Here is a 22,391-nt window from a genome sequence, read left to right on the forward strand (position 1 = left end):
ACTGGATGGTTTTTAGTGCACCTTATTAAATGTACACATTTATCTTTGTTATTGAGTCAACATTTTACAGCACGTATTTTAAATCTGGGGGCAAAGTCACTGTAGATGTAACTTCACTGACTTCATGGTAGTGACTTCAGGTGCACATGGGTCCCAAACCCAGATGATGTAAGATTCCCAAAGCTTAACAAGATCATGCACTTGCAATCTAGACAAACAAGGAAAAGAAACAAATGCAAGATCCTAGCCCAGCCGGGAAGCAGCTCCCCACCCTGCCACACGCCCTGCCGGGGGCCAGTCTCGATGGAAACCCCAGCCCTGGCCTATCACAGCGTGGCTGCTGGGAAATGGAGTCTGGCCGCCGGTGCCTTGAACGGACCCTGTCCCTTTAAGAGTCTAGGAGGAATTGCCACTGTAGCTTACTGTATTCATTTTGCACCTGCAGGATATTGTCATCTATTTCCAAGCCCACATGGCATCTTCACCACTATAATGAGTGAACAGGGGCATTTCTGTTTTGGGTCCCAAACCTACAAGCATTTATGGAAGATGGTTAATTTCACATATGTGAATAAATCCATTGTGGCCAATGGAACCATAAAGTACTTACAAGCTCAGGGTGCGTACAGAAGTGCTCTGTGCACATTTTTCAGTGCTGTAATTTAGAGCACTTTTTATAGCACTATAAAGTTACACTTTTAAACACGACAGAAGTGCAGTGTTTGGTGGAGTGGGGATGAGGGGCGGGGTCTCAGCCTCCAAGCCTCTGGTCCCCAGTGTGTGTTTGTCTGTCTGCCTGTTCCAACTGCAGTGTGTCCCCTCCATCACTGGGAGCAGCCACCAGGTTTGCCACAAGGCCAGGCACCAACCTTCTGGTCCCTAACCATGCAAGGTCCCAGGGGGTGTGTGCACATCTGTGCACATGCCCCCCCCCCCCCCCCCCCCATGTCCTGTATGGCCCAGTCGCTGCTGTCTCAGTCGGCTGGCAGGAGCAGGATGGGTTACCAGCTTTTGCAGGCTTGGCTAGGGCTCCCAGGCTACCTCTGGTGGTGCCAAACTAAGATCCCAAAGCCCATGTGCTACTGGCAGAATTGCCAGATATTTGACCAGCACACCCAAATTACTTAAAGCACAGCAGGTTGCTAAACTGCTGTAAAAAATAGTGCTTCAAACTTAATGCATTTAAGAAGGGTTAATTTGAAGTGCTGTACCCGTATTTAAAATGCTGTAAAGCCATGCACTTTTGTTAAGTCATGGCAATAAAGCGCTTTTAATGTTCGCATCCAGCTTGCAGAAGCTATACTGTTTTTAAGTGGCTCTGTTCAACAAGCCTCCCCTAGCTACATGAGACCTCTTACATTGAAAGTGCATTTTTCCTTTAGTTTGTGGCTGTAGATACCATCTCATCCCAGAGAAAGGATTCATGAGCTACCACATTAAATGCCAGAGCACAAACAGCTTGCCTCCTCTCAGATCACAGGAAGGGAGAGCTCATTTCTGGACAGGATAAGCCCTTCTGCCCATGGTCAGGAGAGCACTGTGACCAAACTCCCTATACAATGGATTGTAACATAATGATGGACACTTAGAAATGTGTATAAAAAATGAAAAGCATCATGTCTCTTGCCGGCCTCAGGAGTGGGCAATGTGGCGACTTTGCAGGACGCCGTGGTCAGGGGGCACCCCCCCATGCTCACAGCAGTCTTCCTCAACCCCCATCCCTGCCCCAGGCAGGGGCAGTGCCCAGCCCAGCTTGCTCCCCACCTCTGCTCAGGAGGAACCGAGCCAGGCAGGTGCAGACGGGGTGGCACCTGCTCCAGTCCCCCTGCTTTTCTCCTGCACAGCAGCAGCAGCAATGCTTGCCTGCCCGCCCGCCCACCTAGTGCACCATGCCATTCTGCCCCCCGCCAAACTGTACCCTATGCCCCTGCTTGCAACAGCACTACTGACGGGGGGGGGGGGGGAATGCCAAAATACAAGTTTGCCCAGGATGCCATTTTCCTTAAGGCGAGCTCTAGGTGCATGCAATGCATCAAGAGCTCTCATATATAAAGGTCATCAACTTGTGCCCATTTCAAACAAGAGTTTTTTAGCTCAAGATGCTTTCCAATTCTCTGTTTCCTTTCTTCTGAGTGTGTATATTGGCTCCTTCTGGAGTCTTAAGTGGTCATTATCAGTTGTTAACTAACCTAAAAGAAAGTCCCACAAAAATATGAACTGGGGATCATTTTTCTGAAGGACTGCAAGAGGTTTCCTCCTCCTTGTTTGCATTTGGAAGAAAAACACATTGGATCTTTATTTCCTTCTCTTTCATTGAAGCTCCTTGCAAGGTACTTAAAGAACTGATTAATCATCTCACAAAGCTGTGACCTAAAATGTCTCAAAGCATCTCCAGAAGAGTTCCACAACAGCTGGAAAATGTATAGACAGCTGAATTGACATTTGCTGCATACCTTCCGTGTTTCAAATTACAGAGACCAGTCAAAGATAAACAATGTACAAAACTACAGCTTGTTACAGAGCAGCTACTGGATCAATCCAAAATACTTTTAATCAAAAGAAAAATTTAGATCAATTAATTGCATCCCAGAGGAGAGAAAATTTAAAGAAAAAAAAGACTTGTTTCCCTTCGTGTGGACTCTGTAGCTCAAGTCTGCAAACAAATCATTAACTCATTTCAAACATACAGGAACAGGCCTGCCTAGTCCCCCACTGATGCATTAACTTTAATGGTAGACAAACACATGCTCCCTCTCCCAGTAATTGCTAAATTTTCAGCAGAGACTTTTGATGTTGATTTTCCTAACATAAAAATCCCACCAAGCCAGCATTACAAACATTCTGCAAATGCAGTAAATTCAAAGGCTTATGTCCACATTTTCCAATTTGCTTTCTTTGTAAAGAAGTTCAGTCACTACTGCTCTGCAGGGAAGCAGAATTGAAAATTGCAGCAACCTCTCTGAAACGCTAGGGTCTGAAAAGAAGAATCTCTTGCAAACACCAGTTAACCCAATACCACCCACTGTAGGCAGGAAACAGGGAACTGCTCCATGACATTACCACTTTTGATGCTCAAACTAGAAGTAGTAAATACCTCAGAGCATTCATCTTGACCATTTATGACCATATTAGAGCTCCAATTCAAAACAAGACTTGAGCATGTACTTAAGCTCAGAATACTTCACTGAACTGGGTTCCATGAAAGTAAAAATGTAGGACAACACCACAACATCCATTTAGATTGCTTGTTCCAGAAGGCTAGCTTTGCCCAACAAATCCATACAAACTTCTGATCCAGAATCTGTTGCTTATCTATTGAACATGAAGTCATTTACACCTGCATAAGGAATTGGGAGGATCTTTCAAGAGGAAAGGTGCTCTATAGCCCCAAGACAACATTATAACCCATTGTATTACAGCCATCATTGAAATGGAGCGATGTACAAGGAAGGATATACACCATCAACCCTTTGCCATCAGCACAATGAAAAGATGAAATACATTTTGCAGACTTCATGCATCAGACAAGTAAAAAGAGAGAGAACTACAAAACATGTTTGAGGAAGGAACCTGCTCTTTACCAGAAAATTGCACACCCTTCTGGGATGTTTCTGAACATGTTCACATTAGTAAGAAAGACTTTTCTCTAACAAAAGTGAAACTCAGTATCTGTATGTATAAAGTCCATCTTCTAGGAACCTACAGAGAAAGGTACGACTCCTATGTTAAACTTCCTTAAACTCAGGTAACAGAACCCTCTGTTAATAGCCAAAGGAACTACTGTTCACTCATGATGACAAGTAGATCTTGCTGGCTTCATCTAAGATAAATTAGGATCTTAATGGTTTTAGAAGAACCTTCCCCCCTCCCAAAAAAAACACCCCAAAAACCCAACCCCCCCCCAAAACACCCCCAAAAACAAAACCCTAGAAACTGCGATACAGTAGGTCTGTGCAGGGAAAAATGCAAACTTGAAAGACAACTTCAGACTGATGTTAGTGTTATTTATGTTGACAATGAGGCCAGCATCCATGAAGGGTTATGGTACATATGTATATGGCATGCAGACATGTCCTCTTCAGAGGAGGGCAGGGAACTCTGTCTTCTTACAAAGCATTTCTAACCCACTCTATACTCCCTTCTCACTCTGTCAATATTAACCCCTTGTTAATAGTAGAGTAAATAAGAAAACTTTCATTTTTTCCTCATGTCACATCACATTTTTCTGACTTGATTAGGCCATCCAACTGTAGACCACATCCACAAAAACAGAAGAGAATATTTGCAGTATACCACAAAGACTTGCTGTCATAGCTATGCCCACTAGAAGTATCGGGGGCCTGGGGATGGGAAATCACCCCTTTTACTTAGCATAGCTACACCAACAAAACTACCTCCTCCAACACCCCTGCAATTTATATTAGCAAGGGCAGTCTTTTGCTGATATAGGTTGTATCTGAGGGTAAGATTTGGTCACAGCAAACCCATGAATTTGGAGAACCTACGAGTTTCATGCTGTACCTTGCCCCGCAATCAGAAGACAGAAAGAACACAGATTCATGGGAGACAAAGTTCAACCAAGGATCTAGGCACATGAGAAAGAATGAAGACATAAGCTCTCCATACAACAACACCTGTGAGGCAACACACTGTAGTAAGGAAACATACTCAGTAAGGTTATTATTTAGCTGTTAAGCAGAAGGCAGGGCAGGGTGGCACCTTAGAGATTACCTAGTTCATAGAGGCATGAACCTTTATAGGCAACAACCACTTTGTCAAATGCTATGAATGGATGCATTTATAGTGTCAAACGAAGTATGCTGTTTCCTATTAAAGTTCATTCCTTGCTAAACCCCTAGTCTCCAAGGCACTGGCTCTCAACCTTTTAGCTTCAAGGCATCCCTCAGATAATGCTAGCTTATGACTTTCACTTGTTTTTTGACAATGGAAAAATAATAAGAGCAATTCTTCTGTTGCAAAAAAACTCAAAAAGACCACAACAAGGTACAATGGCTTTGACACAATAGATTCCTATTTGAAATGTCTGGATTTGTCTTGTGAATCATGTCCAGGTGTCTGCACACTTAAGTGTTAATATTGCCTGACACCCCATGGCAGCCTGGATGAGAATCACCTCCCTAAGATAGCATGCTGTCCTACCTTCTGCCTGGCTTTAGACTAACATGATTAACTACCTCTGTACTCATTTTCTTGTTTTAAGCAAACTGCAAGCATGCTTGATAACTATTCTTTGAGTATTTCTCCCTTCTCCTCACCCCCCATATGTTCTCCCCCACACAAACCTCTTTGCAAAACTGACTAAAAATTACTGTGCCAAAATCATAGCTTTACTTATATCATACAGAGAAGCGATTTAATTACCCCAGAAACATTTTTTTTGCCGGTATAAACTATGTTTTAATGTGGGACTTGCTATACCAAAAATCCTTTGCAGTATAGACTAGCCCATACCAAGAGACAGTCTTTGCCCATGGAAGTTATAGTCTAAATCAGTTGCTCTCAAACTTTTTGAACTTCAGACACCCCTCCATAACTTTTGTGAACTGAATGGCACTCAATATTGCAAAGAGGTAAGCTCTGTAAAAGGGCTGGGCAGTGGGGGTAGAAGACTGGCTAGGAAAGACCAAGCCTCAGCCTACATTTATCTACTTATCTCCTCATTTCTATAAGGTACCACAAATTATATGGAGGGTGCTATTGCCCTACAAAACAGAGGTATAAGCAGCTCCATTTTACAAAGGAGAATGGAGCGATAAGAAGACTAGATGATTTGCCTGAGGCTACAAAGGGAGTCTGTGGCAGAGATAAGAACTGAAACCAAAACACTTAAGATTTGGTTCCATGCCTGAACTGAAAGAAAGCCTTCCTTTGATCTGAAAACATACTACCAGCAAGGGGGCCATTAAGGCCATTTATGAAATTCCAGGGAAAGTTTTTACTTTCCTTGTGATATAGATATATCTATATCTCTCTCTCTCTCTATATATATACACACACACACACACACACACATATATACATATACATATACACACACACACACACACACACACACACATACACATAAAAACTCCTAAAAGAGACAGCAACATATTTTTGCTTACAAAGAAAACTAGATCAAGGTGTGAAGCCTGCTGAAAAGTCAGGGGATTTAGTGCGTGCAACTCAAGTGTTTGTTGTAGACTTCATTCCAGTGGCTTACTGGATTTCATGCACAAGCCTCAATGACTTCTCTTCAACTTGCTCACACTCAGTAACATTCTTACAAAGCATTTACACTTCATTCTTCAATAGGTATGAATTTTATCCCCATTCATTTGTGTGCCCAGTTTCCACTGATTTTTATTGGATTTCTCTCTCCCCTTGGACTTTTCATATCAGTTTCAAGTAGATCCAGATGGAATAAAAAAAAAAATCCTTTAGAGGGTAGAAACTTACCAGGCATGCATTCAAAACTGCATTCTTGCTGGTGGGAGGAATTATTGGGCCTGTGGTAGAAAACAAAGCAAATAAGCCAGGACAGAGAATAGCTACAGCTAAAAACAGTCAATTCCTGCAAGCATAGAATAGCTGTAAAAAATACTACTTTGTGCATCTACAGTGCCCTTCCTGTGAAACTATCAAAGCATTTCACTGAAACGTGGATGGGATAGAGGTTCACACTTTTTATTTTCCATATAGGGAAACTAAGGGAAAAAAAAGATTAAGGTGAGGATTCAGCAAAGAAAACATTTTGAACTCCTACTGAAATCAATGAGACTTAGGGTATGGACACATGTAGACTTGGAGCTGTTTCAAAAGGGGAACATTTCAAAGGGGAGTTGCTGATCGGAGGTGAGCAACATGTTCCAACAATTAGATGCGGACAAGCTGGGATAGACACAGATGTAGCAAAACTGCTCCAACATTAACCCTGTTAGAATAATTTTAGAGCCCCTGGGGGCTGCTTGCTGCACATGTCGTAGGCTGCATTCAATCGGGGCTGCGTGGGTTCCCTGGGACCTCTGTTATGGGCAGCCTCCCTGTCACGTGAGCAGTATTATCTCCCCACCACTGCTGCTACACAAACAGTGCAAACTAAAGCTGTGTGAAATTTTGCCGAGTGTTTTGTTTCGAAGCTGTTTCAATGCGTTTCGAGCTCAAAACAGCAAAATCGAAACAAAACAAAAAGCTTCCAAACAGCTTTGAAACTAAATGAGGGCATATGAAACGTTTTGAAAGTTTCTAAACGTTTCAAGTTTCGAAGCAGGTGGTGGGAGGCAGGGGCTAGGGCTGCACTCCGAGCGGCTCTGCACTCCTCCCATGGCAGGAGGCGGAGCGCAGCTCTGGCTCTGCCCGCTTCCTGCCACCGGGCTGAGCTGCATGGGGTGGCGGAGCCAGTTGGAGTGCGGGCCCCCAGATCTGCGCACCAGATAACAGAAGGCTGCCGCTGCAGCCCTGGTACTGCCTTAGTCAGGTGCCTCCCCCCTGCGAACAGTCCCGCTGACCGGGGGAAATCCTCCACAGCCGAACCCGTGACGGCCGATCGCTGCAATCACTGTTGCAGCGATTGGCCGGTACTTGCTCCCAGAAGTGGCCGCAGCCACTCCCGGAAGTGGTGATTGGCCAGTGCTTGCATGCGGGGGGGGGGGAAGAAAGGGCAGTACTGGCACTCCCGCCTGCCCCCTCCTGCTCCCCCTGCCCATCGCCTAAGCGGCAAACATGGTTGGTCAGGGGGTGCACTGGCGCTCTACGTAACACCACTGCCTTTCAGAGACTGTGGATCCCTTTGGGCTAAGCAGTATGCACGCATATATAATGAAAAGGTATGCCTTGCCCCCAAAATTTTGACTCAAGCACAGATGGACAGACAGGGGGGACATAAGGTTATAGGGAAACATTTACAATCAGCATAAGTTGTTCAACAAACTCTTCTAATGAACTGCCTTTAGCAAGCCAAAAAGGAACCCATGAACATGAGTGAAATCATTCATTTTCCTCTCCCCAAATGATCCAGGAAAGAAAGAAGCAAAAAGATTTCAGTTCTGTTGGCAGGAGCAGATCCAGAGGGGTACAATGGCATGGCTGCACTCCCCTCTCTGACCACATTGCAGAAGCAGCAGCTGGGGACTTCAAGTCCCCGAAGCAGGTAGAAATCCCCTCTTCCTATGCTATAAAGGCAGCAGGTCCTAAACTCTGACAGATTGTGCACCACCAATTTAAAATGATATAACCTTAAGTACCACCAGCAAATTTTTGTCATATAATTATAAAAATCTGTTAACACGTACCACTGACAGGTTGTCTGTGTACCACTGGTGGTACCTGTACCATAAACTGGGAACTGCTGCTCTAAGGTATTTCCCCTTCCCCACTCAATCCCCTCCCCTCCCAGACCTGCTGCTGCACTGGGGGCAAAGGGAGCTCCAGAGCTGCTCTAGCTGGGCTCTGCACAGGACAGTGGCAGCAGTGGTGGTGGGTGGGTTCCCCTTGGGTGTTCCCCACCTGCTCAGATGCAGATGTGGGGAAGGGGAATCCAGCCACCTGTCATCACAGACCTGGGCTGAACCCAGCCCTTGTGCATCCTTGCTGGACCAGCTCTGAAGCTTCTCTTGGCTCCAGGACTGCAGGGCCAGTGGCAGGTAGGAGGGGGGGAAGGGAGGAGAAGCAATAGGGAGGGAAGGAAAGGGGATTATTACCTGCTTTGGGAGCTTTAAAAAGCCCCTGACTGCTGCTCCCATGGCATGGTCTGCTCGTCCTGGTTGGAGGCAGGGGCAAGGGAAAGGAGGCTGGGTGTAGGGATACAGCTACCCCTGCAGAGCTGGCTGCTGCTCCTCCACCCCCCTTGAAAAATCCTGGGTCCACTTCCATCTGTGGGTTCTTACAAAAATCAAATAAAAACCAAATAAGATAAATTTAAGCGAAGGTCACATATGGTTTAATACTTCAACAACCAGCAGTACCAAATACAAGGGTAAGCAATACAAACTGACCTGGCTGAACCTGTGCTCTGCATTTCAGATATCACAATGAACATACACTCCATTTAAGATTCCTCATATGAAAAGTATATTTCATGTGGCCTATTTACTTTTATACCAATTGTACCTTTCCCCCCAAAAATCAAGCCCCCAAAATTGGCATGACTGTCATAATTGGGGAAGTTAATTTTCTGCCTGGAATAGAATACTGTAGAAGACAGCTATTCCTGGTATCTCTTGTCCTATTGCACAGCATTGCAGGCATTTTAATTCTTTCCAACATATTGATCCACCGATGGAGACCAGTCTTTAGCAGCAACTAGGGTTTCTGCTTTACATTAAGCAAGACAAGGAAGGTGAGTGAGCAATGTCACTCCTCTATGCAGCCCTAACGCTGCAAAAAAAAACATTTTTTTTCTTCATTCTACCTTCCCCCATAAAAGCAACTTACTTGGTTGGTATTTGAGAAAATAGGTTATTTAGTCACAAAGGAGCAAACTACACACACAGGTACAACCTTGAGTGTTATGGATGCCGTTGGTGGCAATCCCTCGATTTAAGGATGATCTCCACCATTGTTCATTGATGGGTCTTGAGTCCAATCCTTGAGCCACAGATCTGTCCACAGAAGTTGCAGGTCTTTTCACAGGGGAGAGCAGGCCATAAGCTGGGATTTGTCTTCCTTACTTCAAGGACACGACACTTTACCTGGAAGTGGGCTGCTGTTTGGTTGAGGCTGAGGCACTACCTGAGTTGGTTAGCAGCCACTTCCCCTTAACTCTTGATGTCAGCATCTGTTTTCTTGAGGTATGCCTTCAATGTGTCCTTGTAGCATTTCCTCTGGCCACTGCGAGAGCTCAGACCACAAAAATAAGCTAGGATAGAGCACTTGACTTGGGAGTCAAGAGTTGGGCATCTACAGTGTACAATCCAGCAAAGCTGGTGCTCAAGGATCACAGATTTGATACTGGTAACATTGGCTTCAGCAAGGATGCTGGTGTTTGCACAGCAATCTTCCTATTAGAGGAGGAGGATTTTCTGGAGGCATCATTGGTGATACTTCCCCAGGCTCTTGAGATGACAATGGTAGGTCACCCATGTTTTACATCTGTAGAGGACAGTGGGGATGATGACGGTGTTGTAGGCCTGGAACTTGGTGTCTTATAGATGCAAAAAAGGGGTAGACTGCGTGCCACCCCATGCATCTTACGCACATAATACCTTTTGTTTCAAAGCATTTCACACATTCCCATTCCCAAATTGCAGCCATCACTGAAGTGGAGATATTTACTGTTTACAACACACATTAACACTGCATTAACAGATTGAAAAGAAATAAAGTAAGCAGTGTCCAAATGAGAGTTCAGATCGAGTTCTAGATACACACTGATACACTGCACAGGATCAGTCTGTTATCTCCAAAGATACCCTAAATTCTAGGACAAAGACTGTTATGACCCAATTTTTGAGGCAAATCCAGAAATGCTGACAAATATTAATCTATTATCTGTTACATAAGAGGTAAAGCAGCAGTTTGCCTGGTCATTTCAACACCGCCTAATAGACAGGAAAGCAAACTTCTTGGAGCTATAGAAAGAGTCATGGATGATGTAACACGGTTCAGCTCCAGGGTGGCCGTGATGTCCCTGGAGCTCCCTCAGCACTTTTCAACCTCAGTGTCTTTGGACAATCTCCCCTTCTCCTTGCCTGCGAAGCCTTCATGAAATGATGCTTTCAGAAAAGGGAGACTGCTCCAGGGCTTCCCAAGTCAGATCTCTACACAAGCACCAATGTCGCTGCTCACTGCCTTAAGGGCTCGTTGCGCATCTCCAACCACCCCTTACACCATGCCCATACCTCTCAGACGAAACTCATTCCTTTCTCTTTCTCTCTCTGCTGTTTCTAACAACCCTCTCTCGCTATGGGCCCCCTGGCCCTCCTGGGCTATGGGTTCCTTGGCCCCCTCGGCCTCTGGCTGTGGCCCTCCTCAGCCTTTAGCCCCCATCTCTGGGCCCTGGCCCTGCTCCTGGGCCAGTGAGACTTTTGGGCTCCCTGGCCCTGCTGACACTTGCCCCTCCTGGGCTACATACCTCTGACCTCTCTAGCCCTGCTTACACTTGTCCTTCCTCCCTCTCTTAAGCTCAAGCTCTCTACCTCTGGGCCCCAAGAACACAATTCTGTGTTCCCAGGCCTCTTAGTTCCTTCCTCAAACCTCCTAAGTTGCTTACCCTAGCTCAGATGTTACCCAGGAGCCCTGCTGTAGCCCTGCTGCCTAGGAGCTCCTCTCTCCGTAGCCTCAGGGCTAGACAGCCTGACCAGCTCAGATCTGGACTTATATGCTTCAAGTCCAGTCAAAAAGGTAGAATTCTGACTCCCAGCCTCTTGCTCTCTGCACCCCGTCTCTTCCCCTCCCTCCTCATCAGCACATCCTACCCTTCCCCGACCTGCTACAGCCTCTGTCCCTGTCTGATCGGGGAGCTGAGTGGGGGGACAGGAGACTAGTTTTTACTGCCCCATTACAGCCAGGATCAGTGGCAGCAGCAGGCGGGAAGGTTCCTCCTCTCTCCAGTCTCCCTGGGTGTTCCCTGCCAGCCTGAAGCAAGTGTGGAAGGTGGGGGAACTCACCTGTCACCACTTCTGCTGCTGTCCCTGGCTGCTCCCGCCCCCCCACAACCCAAGGGGAAACAGGCAGGGAGGAGGAACCTGCCTGTTGCAAGCACAGTTCCTGGCTGGAGCTGTTCCTAAGCCTCCCTCCATCTCCTGAACCAGCTGTGGATAGGGTCAGTGCAAGGGGATGGGGAAGAATGGAAGGAATCCACCCATGATTTCTATATGCCTGATTTTGACTCCTACTTCATGTGATTTACTCTTAGAACAGAACAGGAATTTAGGAGAAGTCTGGGATGAGCTGGACAGGCCATTGTGATTTATGTGACTTTGCTGGGAGGAAAGAAACATGAGGATTCCAATTTCAACATTTCATGAAAATGTAATTAAGGCTTTAGATGCATATCTGTTAACTATGAATATCATCCACTATAAAGTCCTTAACATGTGAAAGTGTGGAAACTCAAAGAACTCGTCACTAATGGCCTTGTAAGGTTGTTCAGCCTCGCCTTACCCACTCCATGTACTTTGTTGGCACCCGCCCCTCATGTACAAAGAGCCTACATAAATAGTTTGAGCATAAATAGGATGCAAATATTGGTTTAAAAATTAGCTGTTTAAACTCTTCTAATTATATTGGTTAACTATTTAACTGATAACACTAACCTATAGAGAAGCCAGCACCCACTTTGCCTGCCACAAGGCAAGAAGCATGCAGGCAGCAAGAGGTGCTCCTGCTGCCAGCCACCATGCTCTGCCCTACCCCCCCTTCCCTGACTCTCTTCCTTCAGGGAGAAGGCTAGCTTGACTCAGCTCCATTGCCTCCTCAGTCCCAGCACTTCAGTTTACATGGCGCGAATTGCTGGTGGGAGGGGTAGGTGGTATGCAAAGGTGTAGGGTAATCTGGAAAAGTAGTGCTGGTAAAACACCAGGGGTGTGCGAATTTGGCCCGAATTGGGGACAGTGATTGATTCATATCACTGTCCCCAATTCGATTTGGCTGAATCCGAATCTGAAGATTCAATGCTGATTCAGAGAATCGAATCAGCGATTTGGCCACAGACACAACTTTAAATGTTTTTTCTACATACCTTGAGGTACCAGCCGCAGTTCATGATCGCTGCAATGCTGGGGCAGATGGAGCGTCCCACAGAAGCACAGGGGGCCCCCCACATGCTCGGCGACTAACCTAAAAAGTGGACCAGGAGGCACCAGTTGTGGAGCCGGAGGTAAGGGTGCGGCGAGGCCCCCCAGCGCACTCCCTAGCAGACCCAGAAGTGCTTCTGATCCACTTCCGGGTCTGCTGCTGAGAGTGCTGGGGAGCCCCCCGTGCTCCTATGGGACACTCCATGCGCCCCAGCACTGCAGCACTCACGAGCCCCTGCTACCTAGATGTATGTAGAAAAAACATTTAAAGCTGTGTCTATGTCCAAATTGCCAAATCTTTCCAAACCTCTCCAAATCGATTTGGAGAGATTAAAGGGTCCTCTGATTCAATTCGGGTTCGGATGTTTGACCACCAAATCGGGCTGAACCTCCGCCGAATCGACTCAGGGACCGAAGCTTCACGCACCCTATAAACCACGCAATTATTCACACAATGTAGTCTGTTTTAAACATTAACTGTAATGCATTAATGGTATAAATGTAATTATAATTTAAACATTTAACCTTTCACATCCCTAGCTCACTACTGCTTTGCACATATAAACAAATCTCCAGAATGCTCCTTGGAAGTGGTTAAACATGAACTCCATTTAGCCAACTGGAAAACAAAGATGGGGTGATAAATTGACCTGTTTATGGCTGCAGAACAAATCAGTGATGGAACCGGAATTAAAATTCAGAGCATTTCAATGCCTAAGCCTATTATAACTTGCAGCAGAAGCTGCAACAGTGCTGAGGCACCTACCAAAGACTAGATTCTACATGTCTCACGCAAGATGGAGTTTCTGTTCCATCCTTAAGGAGCAGTTTTCTTTCCCAACAGCCTATGGGCTATTCCCAGGCATTCAGTGGAATTAACCTACATAACAAATATTCCGAAAATCTCACCAGTTAAACACTATAAGCAATGGACACCACACACAGATTGTTTTGAGTGGACTGACACGGCTTTCTCAAAAATTAGACAGAAACCTCAGTGACCTATTAAGCTCTGCCTATTGCATGTGCAGCTTCCTCAACCCCCAGGTAAGAGGCAAGATGATGTGCTGGTAAAGATGCTCACCTAAAACCAGGGAGATGGGCCCCATTCCCTGCCCTGCCACTAACATCCGGTGTAACCTTGAGCAAGTCTCTCTCCATTAGGCAAAAGAAAGGGAGTGCTCATCAGAGACTAAACCACGTATAGTTTATAATCTGCAGTTTATCTAACACAACTATTCTGTTGGTATGACAGAAATAAAAGAATTCCTAGCTGTGACATTCATGTAATTTAGTCTCTGCTGGTCCTTGAAAATCTGGATTCATGACAAGGCAACAACAAATTGATACAAGGTGGTCACTGGCACAGTGGGTCTGAAAGACAAATTAACTTAAAATGTTTCCCAGTTACCTCCACGGGAGCCCATAAACCCCAAAGCAAAGGGCCTCTATAGTATTATTTACTTTACAGGATGTAAGCTTTATTGGCAATGAGTTCAACGGTCACAGAAATGTCATTACAAATTCCAGCTGTGCGGATATTATTGAAGGGGCAGTAAATAGAGCTCAGGTGGTCCCCAGGATGAGGCTGCAGATCCTGTGAAGCAAAGACTGAACCCGACACACCTCATATGCTATAATGTACAAAGAGGACCAGCAAATAATGACTGGGGAGCTGCAAGATTTCTTTTGCTGGTGTTCATTTCAAGCATGATGGTGCAATTTTTGCTTCCATGGAATTTCCTTGGGGTTCAATTCCTCCTGCCTCTATTGTGGTTTATAGATTCAATTTTAAGCCAAAAGCAACCATTAAGGTAATCCAGTCAGGCTTCCTCAATAACACAAGCCACTGAATTTCACTTCATAATTAATGCAAAGGGAATTCTTCTTCCATACTACATAAATAAATACCATCCAGCCTCATAACAGGCAGCTGATGCACAGCACCTTATTTAGCAAGATGGCTGATCTCAATTTAAGTACTTCAACGAGTAGGTTGCCAGCTGGTAGAAACACTCTACTGTAGAGCAATGACCAGTCTATAACAAGCGAGGATCTGCCTGCAAGTGGACTGAATTTACTATTTCCCCTGATATTTCTAATTATGCACACCAATCAAAAATTATATTGAATGTATTTGAAAAGAAAAAGGCAACACTTTGTGTGTGCTGGAGGGGAGGGTAAATAAAAGCAGACTATAGCGGTGTCTGAATATATCCATATGTAGGACTCCAATATGAGACCAGGCCTCAAATTTAGACATACGCAAGAGCAGAGCAGAGGTATGCTCCCAAGCTCAAATGAATTTCAAGTGTTTGCAAATGCATTTCAAATGTTTGCACAGGTACCGTATGAGGCAGAGATTAGGTCTGTAAGAAAATGCTTATGTAAATATTTCTCACTGGATGTTATATTATGTCCCATCCGGAACACTTGCTTCAGCCAGGCGAAAGCAATCATGGCATACAGCTTCTCTTTGTAAATACATGTTGACATACGCAGGTGTGTGCCTCAGCAATGGTTTCTCAGGATGTAGACATATAGGTGGTCAGATCTGTTAACTGAGTTGCTTTGTGCATCCTGCAGACGTATACAAGATCCATCAGGATCCAACAGGGATGTCGAAGGTTGATGGTTTATCTTGAACAATGTGGCTTCTGCTCCACATCAGCATGTATTTGAATAAGAATGGAGTTATAGGGGTGGGAGCTGGGGAGGGAAGGGAAGTTATGAAAAAAAGAATCTAGTCCTTTTTTTTCCCCCCCTAATTTCAAATTCTGAAAAATTGGAGCCTGACAGACGTTTACTTTAAGACGTGATGGGATCTAATCCTTGATCCCAACAATCATGGGTCCTGCCATGACACACGTGCATGCCACACAGGGACTGGATCCCAATTGTTCCTTACTTGCTGATGCAGGGGGAGCCAGTCTCTAGCCCCAGCTGACAATCAGCTAAACCTGATGTTGGGCTCCCTGTACACTGGGACCAGTTAGGCAGCATATGGGGTTTTGACAGGTCTCAGGCACACGTTCAGTAAGGCAGGGGTGGGCAAAATACGGCCTGTGGGCTGGATTCGGCCCACCAACTGATTTCGATCCGACCCGCATTTGGGCGCCTGCCAAGCGAATGGACCTGGTTGCTCTGGCTCCAACACCGTCATGATGCCGGCTGGCTGGGGCTATTTTTGGTATTCCAGGAACTCTCTCCTTCTCTGTCTGGGCCAGGGCTACCACCAGTGCAGAAGTGGAAGCATGTGGGGCATGCTACAGCTGTGCAACCCACTCATAGCTGTAGCATGCCCTGCAACACTTCCCCCCCCACCCTTCCCCCAGTCTGGACCCAGCAGCTGCCAGCCATGTCCACAGTTACTCAAACATGGCCAGCAGCTTCTGCACTGGAGCTGTGGGCACAGAGGTGGGTGTGCTAAAGCTGCAGGCAGCTTCAGACTTCCACGCTGGTCGCAGCCTGCAGCTGTAGCATTGTGCTGGAAGGCTTGTCTAATCTCTCAACTACAGAGTTGGTCCAATAAAAAACAGTACTTCACAAGTCCTGCTTTCTGCATATCCCCTGGACCACCAACACCACTACATTGAAACAAGCAGTGAATTCCATAATTTCATCCTCGAACTTACTTCCATCAGTTTCCCAAAGTTTGTGCCAGCAGGTTTCACTGTTGATGGCAAAGGCTGTGGCATAAGGCGCATAAAGGCCTTGCTTAGAATTACAGCAGCAAGTAAACATAGGCAAAAGCTACATGCATAGTCCATTTTAAGCAGATGTAAAAAGGTATCTACATTGGAATTTAATTAAAGCTTCTTAGCTTGTTAACATGCTCTTTTCTCATCAGATGAACAAACTTTCAGGACAAGCACAACAATCCACTAGACCGTGAAAATCAATTTTAAAAAGTGATCTCTCTCTTATGCACTTATTACAATGCCATGTTTATATTAGCATACTTTGTGGTGGATTATTATAGTAGATAGGGGGGATGGAGATGCATGTTTGTCAGAGAAATAGAGTGAATGATGTATATTTATGACTTAATTTTCAGAATAGCTAAGCATCCACAAATCCCACCAAAGTCAGAAGAATGACAGGTGCTCTGTACCAAGGAAAATAAGCCCATCAGTGGGAATTCTAGGAGTTCCTAAATGCAGTCCCTCTTGTCTTCTCTAAACAGAGCTGTTTCTCCCAATAAACACTTCTATTAGGTATTAGGAGAAGGACTCTTTCCTTTTCCAAAGTCAGGCACAGATTCATGTGGTCAATAGCAGTGTTCTTAAAGTACTTTATCTGGAAGACTAAAATAGGGCTAGCAGAAAAAAAAAATCCTAAAAAGCAAAATGCGTGTGCATGATGGTGAGGTTAAGGCAGGGGTGGGCAAAATGGTGGATCTGGCTGCAGGCCTGACTCCATTTCCCAGCAGTCCCTGCCCATAACTGGTGTGGTTTCAAGGGAGACCGGAGAAGCCATAGTGCTGTGACAGCCAGGGCCCAGGTTTCCATGGGGATAGGCCCCAGCAGTGCTGGCATAGTGCATAGCTGGGCAGGGAGCTGCCCTGGGGCTGGGATTTTGCGGCAGTGACGGCATGGTCTAGAGCCAGGGTAGAACCACAATCCCCTGCACAGGGTGTGTGGGTAGCAGATCACAGCTCTGTCCCAGCTCCAGACCACACTGTCTCACTGCCACAAGATCTCAGCTCTAGAGCAGCTCCCCACCTAGAACCACAGCAAAGGCATCTCTCTGCAGAAAGTCAGATATGCAATAAAAAAACAGTCATTTCTAACATTTAGTAACATCACATAAGATTTTCATGCTAATACCTGAAAAGCCAAATTAAACAAATGGGAAACCTTACTTTGGATGAAGTATGACAAAAACATACAGGCAAGGAAAATATTATGCATTCCCCCTTTATCTGTGGTAATCTAGATATTAAGATCAATGCATCCAATTTGCACAAAGAATTCCTAAATACAAGTCTACCAAGACACTGGTAAAAGTGATCAGTTATATGAAGGACACTGGCCTGCTATATTTTTAGGGGGGGCCCTTAGTAAAAAGGTGGAATAAGCTGTATGCAATATAGATGATGAGCACTTTATTTTTTGGAGAGGAAGAACTGTTAGCCACATTGCCCAAAGTTAGCTTGTCAAGTATCCATTACTGATCCATTTCGGATCTAGGTGTTCTCCTTAAAGAGTATGAAGCTTACAGCCCCAAACTTAAAAGGTTTGCAGATCGCTTAACTTCATATACTGACATTGAGGGAAGCACACTCACAGCAGTCAAGGATGTGCCTAACTTTTGCAGGAATAGGGCCTAAAATAGTAAAGTTTAGACTCAGAGACAGATTCTGCTTTACCTCTTCAGCACTTCCAAGGGTGATCCTATTCCATCCTGCTCCAGTCCCTGAAAAACAATTAATACAGTCTTCCTCCTGTCTGCTGTTTTTTTGTGACTTAATCTTAAAGCTAAGATCATGACATGTTATAAAAATAGTACATAAATGTTAGTTCAGGGACATGACCTGAAGGGGAAGAAGATCACATTTAAGTCACTAGGTCCGCTGCATGTCTAATAGGTGGAATAGGACCTTGCCCTGAATTAGTTGTGGATGTATCAGTTCCCTCCCCCACCACCTGAATTGGCTGATTTCCTTACATCTATTGCATTTTTCTCTTACACCCACAAAAACATGAAAAGCTATAATCTAAGGAGAGAGGTGCTGCAAAGCCAGCTAGCCTTTGATGAGCTTTTTATGACAATGGCTTGAACTGCAACCTTTGTGCAGCATTTAACATGGACCTCCACTTTTTGAATCTACCAAGAAAGAAGAGGAACCTGCTCAGAATTTTCTGCCTACAACAGTCTCCACATCAAACAGAAAAAAAATGAAGTGGCATATGCAGACTTGCTACTCTCGGAAGGGACAGGTCAGCAATTCCATAGTCAGACCTGGACAAGACAGGCCTATTTGAAGCATAGGGTTAATGTGGGCTTGATGCCCATGGAGCAACAGTTAGCCCCCTGCTGTTACTGGGTGGGAGGTATGGGGTACAGGTCAACTGACTGGGGGGCAGGGAGGGACATCTAAAGAGAAAACAGGGATAGGCATGAGGTTATGGGTTCAAAATGAGTATGCCAAGGTGAGACAGCGAGCAGAGCTCTCTGGCCCTTGAACGAGCCCAAGAAACCAGTGGACACTTCCCAGTGAAACTGCCCAGACCAGGGGCAAGAAAATGGCCTCAGTCCCCAGGGACCCTCCTGAGGAAAGACAGGTCTTCTGATGTGCCCAGGGGGTCATGGGCTTTGACCCATCAAGGAAGAACTATAAGCCTCTTAACAGGGAGGCCACTGGGGACCCATCAACTGATTTTGGGGGACAACAAAAGAACAAAGCAAGGACAGAAGTGAAGGTCACAGGTTCACAGCGAGTGCAAGGGGGAGCAGGGGGCACTCGGCAGAGCACACCAGCAGTGCCCACCAGCCCATAATGAGTCCAAGGAGCCAGTGGGCGTTGCCCTGTGAAACTATCCAGAGACAGGAATGGACCAGGGACAGGCCTATTTGCTACGTAAAGTTTGTGGGCAAGAACTATAAGCCCCCCTCGGAAAGGGAGGCTGCTGGGAAAGTGGCAACTGATTGCTTAGGACACGTTATAAGAAAACAGGGACCAGAGTGAAGGCCAAAGGTTCAAAACTAACGTCGCAAGGGGGGGACGCCAAGCAGAACACCCCAGCAGCACTCACCGGCCCTCAACCGAGTCTGCAGAGCCATCGGATACTGTCCAGCAACTCTGCCCAGAGATGTGAACAGACCAGGGGCAGGAAGACATCCCCAGAGCCTGGCCTCTTTGCTACTTGAAGAGACCGCGGGCCACTGCCCACCAAGAACAAACGATACACCCTGTCAAGAGGGAGGCCACTGAGAGAGTAGCAACTGATTTCTTAGGACAAAGTACAATGAAAAGCGGGACGGGACCGAGGTCACAGCGTCAAGAGCAGGGACGTGGAAGGGGACCCGAGTCAGACCCAGCCGCGGAGCTCACCACCCAGGGGTGCTCCCGCCACAGCCGCGCACGGAGGGCAGGGCAGGGCAGGGCAGAGCCAGGTGGAGCTGCCCCGGAGGCGCGGGCGGGAGCCGAGCAGGGCAGAGAGCGGAGCCCCGGCGCGACCGCGGGCACTGGGTGCGGCGCGACTTCCCCCCGCCCTCCGGCCGCGCTTACCCGGGTGCACCGCGGCCCCGGCCCAGCCCTGGCCCCGGCCCCGGCCCCGGCTCCAGAGGAAGGAGCCGCCGCAGCGCCAGCCCCGCCACATGCCTCTGCCCGGCCCCGCCCCCTCCCCAGCTCGCCAGGGGGCCCCGCCCACTCTGCTCCTTAGCCCCGCCTCCTCAGCGGTGAGGCGGGGGAGGCGGGGTGGCTGCCGAGCGCCGGGAGGGCGGAGCTCTTCACCCCGGAAACGATGGAAAGGGGAAGGACTACCTCGTGTCACCCGCCGGAAGTGAGGGGAAGGGCGGGATTAATTTCGAGGGCTGCGACGTGAAACGTGGGGAGGGCGGGGCGCGGCGGAGCTCAGAGTGTGACGCCCACGCGGAGGTTGTGAGTGACAGGGGGCGCCGCTTCCTGCCTTGCACCCACCTGCCGGGTGTGCTGCTCTGCTTCCTGCTCCCAGTCGGATGCCCTGAAGCATAGAAGTGAAGGGCTGGAAGGGACCTGGAACAATCCTGCCCTTGGTCTGGGCAGGAATCCTGCTGAGGTCAGATGCTTGGGTCTCTCGGGTCTCCTCCTGAAGACTTGCAAGGCTGGGGACTGCCCCTCCTCCTGGGCAGTCTAGTCCAGGGTCACCTTTATTGTGAAGAAGTTCTTCCTTACATCCATCCTGAAGCCATCCTCTAACAGTTTCTGGCCATTGCTCCTTGTCCTCCCCTGGGGAGCCCTAGCGAGCAGTTTTCCTCCCAGCTCCTGATATTCACCTTTACATACTTACATAGACGGCCACCCGGGCTCCAAGCTTCCCACGACCCACCTCGGACCCTGCCTGTCTCTGCCTCCCTCCTTCCCTCACCCGGGGGCCTCAACCTGCCTCCCTGCCCCTTCCCCACCACAGACCTACCTGTTGGGGCAGGGCAGGGGGTGCGTGCACACACGCGTTCAGCCCCCACCAATCATATTTTCTTCCTCTGCATATGGGGAGGGAGTGGGGCTGGGGCAGACGCTGCCCAACAGGGCCAGGGTGGGGCATGGGACAGAGCCACAAGAGGCTGGCCTGGGGGGCAGGGGGAGGGGCCAGCTCCTGCTGCTGCACATGGGGCAGGATTTGTGCACATAGGGCAGGCTGCTGCTGTGGTCTGGGGTCAGGGTGGTGCCAGGCCCTTCCTGTGGGGGCTGGGCCAGGGCTGCACAAAAGATGGGCAGCAGCAGCACTGCCACAGGGGGCTATGGCAAATTTTGGGGTGGCTGCCACTCCCCCCCCACCCCGTAGCCCCGATCCCAGCATTGCCGCAGCCCACCCTGAGCGAAGGCTGGCCTAGCCCCCATCCAGGAAGAGCCCAGCGTTGCCCCAGCCCACGCTGACAGCCCGTCCTGCCCCACATGCAGATCTGGGGACACGTGCCCCCACGCCCTCCTGTGGTGCGTGCAGCGGCAGGAGCCACATCCCTTCCCTGCACCCCTGGACGAGCTGCTTGTGGCTCCATCCTGGCCCCCGCCCCCACTGTGCAGCGCCTGCTCCAGCCCCCGTCCCACTCCCTCCCTCATCGCGGGACCCCTCCATGCCCCTTCTCCCACAATAGACTACCAGCTGACCCGGCAACTCCATGCTGCCGGGCTGCACTCCTAGCTGCTCATTCATTCTGCATACCCCCTACAATCTTTTTAAGTACCCTTAGGGGTACACATACCCCTGGTTGACAACTACTGCCGTAGTCTTTTCTCATAAGGTTTGTCCTCCGGCCCTTAATCATTCTTGTGACCCTTCTCTGGACCCTTTCAAGATTCTCCACGTCATTTTTGAAGTGTGGCACCCAGAACTGGACTGCTTTGCTCTCTGCTCCTTGCCCTGTGCTCTGTGCCAGATCTGTCTGCTTTCTGCTCCATGGCCTGTGCCGTCTGCCTGATGTACTCCTCTGTTCCCTGCCCACTGTACCGCTCTGCTGTCTGCTCCCTGCCCAATCTGCCCACTGTGCCAAGCCCCGCCAATCTGCCATGTGCCACTTGTGGCGTGGGTGCCACAGGTTGTCCACCCCCATTCTAGCACCTGGACTTGCATCACTCTGGGGCTTTGAGAAGCCCACACAGCTCCCCTGCTTGCATATTATCTGAAGGGGTAGAGGGTCAGATTCAGCCCCGACAGAAACACTCAGCTGTTGAGTTCAGTGCAAGCTTAACCTGCTCACAATCCAGCATCACGCAGTCCATGATTCTTGTTCATGAAAAGCTTGGTGGAATCAGATGCAGTTTTGTTCCAAATTCAAGTCTGTAGCAAGCTATCACAACCTCTCAGCTACTCCTGTAACAGGAACCATGCACAGGCACCACTCTTTACAGCCACCCATGTTCTGACACAGCTACTCTCACACAGCCTGGCCTGGTGTTCCCCTTCAACACAGAGACCAGAAAGAATCATTTCAATTTGTGGCCAAGTCACCCTT

At 47.8% G+C, this 22,391-nt stretch overlaps 1 protein-coding gene across 1 annotated transcript in view; it reads right to left on the reverse strand.

Moving 5' to 3' along the window:
- The window catches only part of C2H11orf24 (chromosome 2 C11orf24 homolog), a 60,657-nt gene extending 40,547 nt beyond the window's left edge, over positions 1-20,110 (reverse strand). Inside the window, exons 1-2 of the mRNA XM_019485199.2 lie at positions 19,969-20,110; positions 18,106-18,152 (exon numbers count right to left, since the gene is read on the reverse strand). The gene's annotated coding sequence lies outside the window, so the exon portion shown is untranslated. The remainder of the gene's footprint in view (positions 1-18,105; positions 18,153-19,968) is intronic.
- Positions 20,111-22,391: the final 2,281 nt, after the last annotated feature.

The sequence above is a fragment of the Alligator mississippiensis genome, chromosome 2 (assembly GCF_030867095.1).
Source record: "Alligator mississippiensis isolate rAllMis1 chromosome 2, rAllMis1, whole genome shotgun sequence".
In the NCBI taxonomy this organism is placed as follows: domain Eukaryota; kingdom Metazoa; phylum Chordata; order Crocodylia; family Alligatoridae; genus Alligator; species Alligator mississippiensis.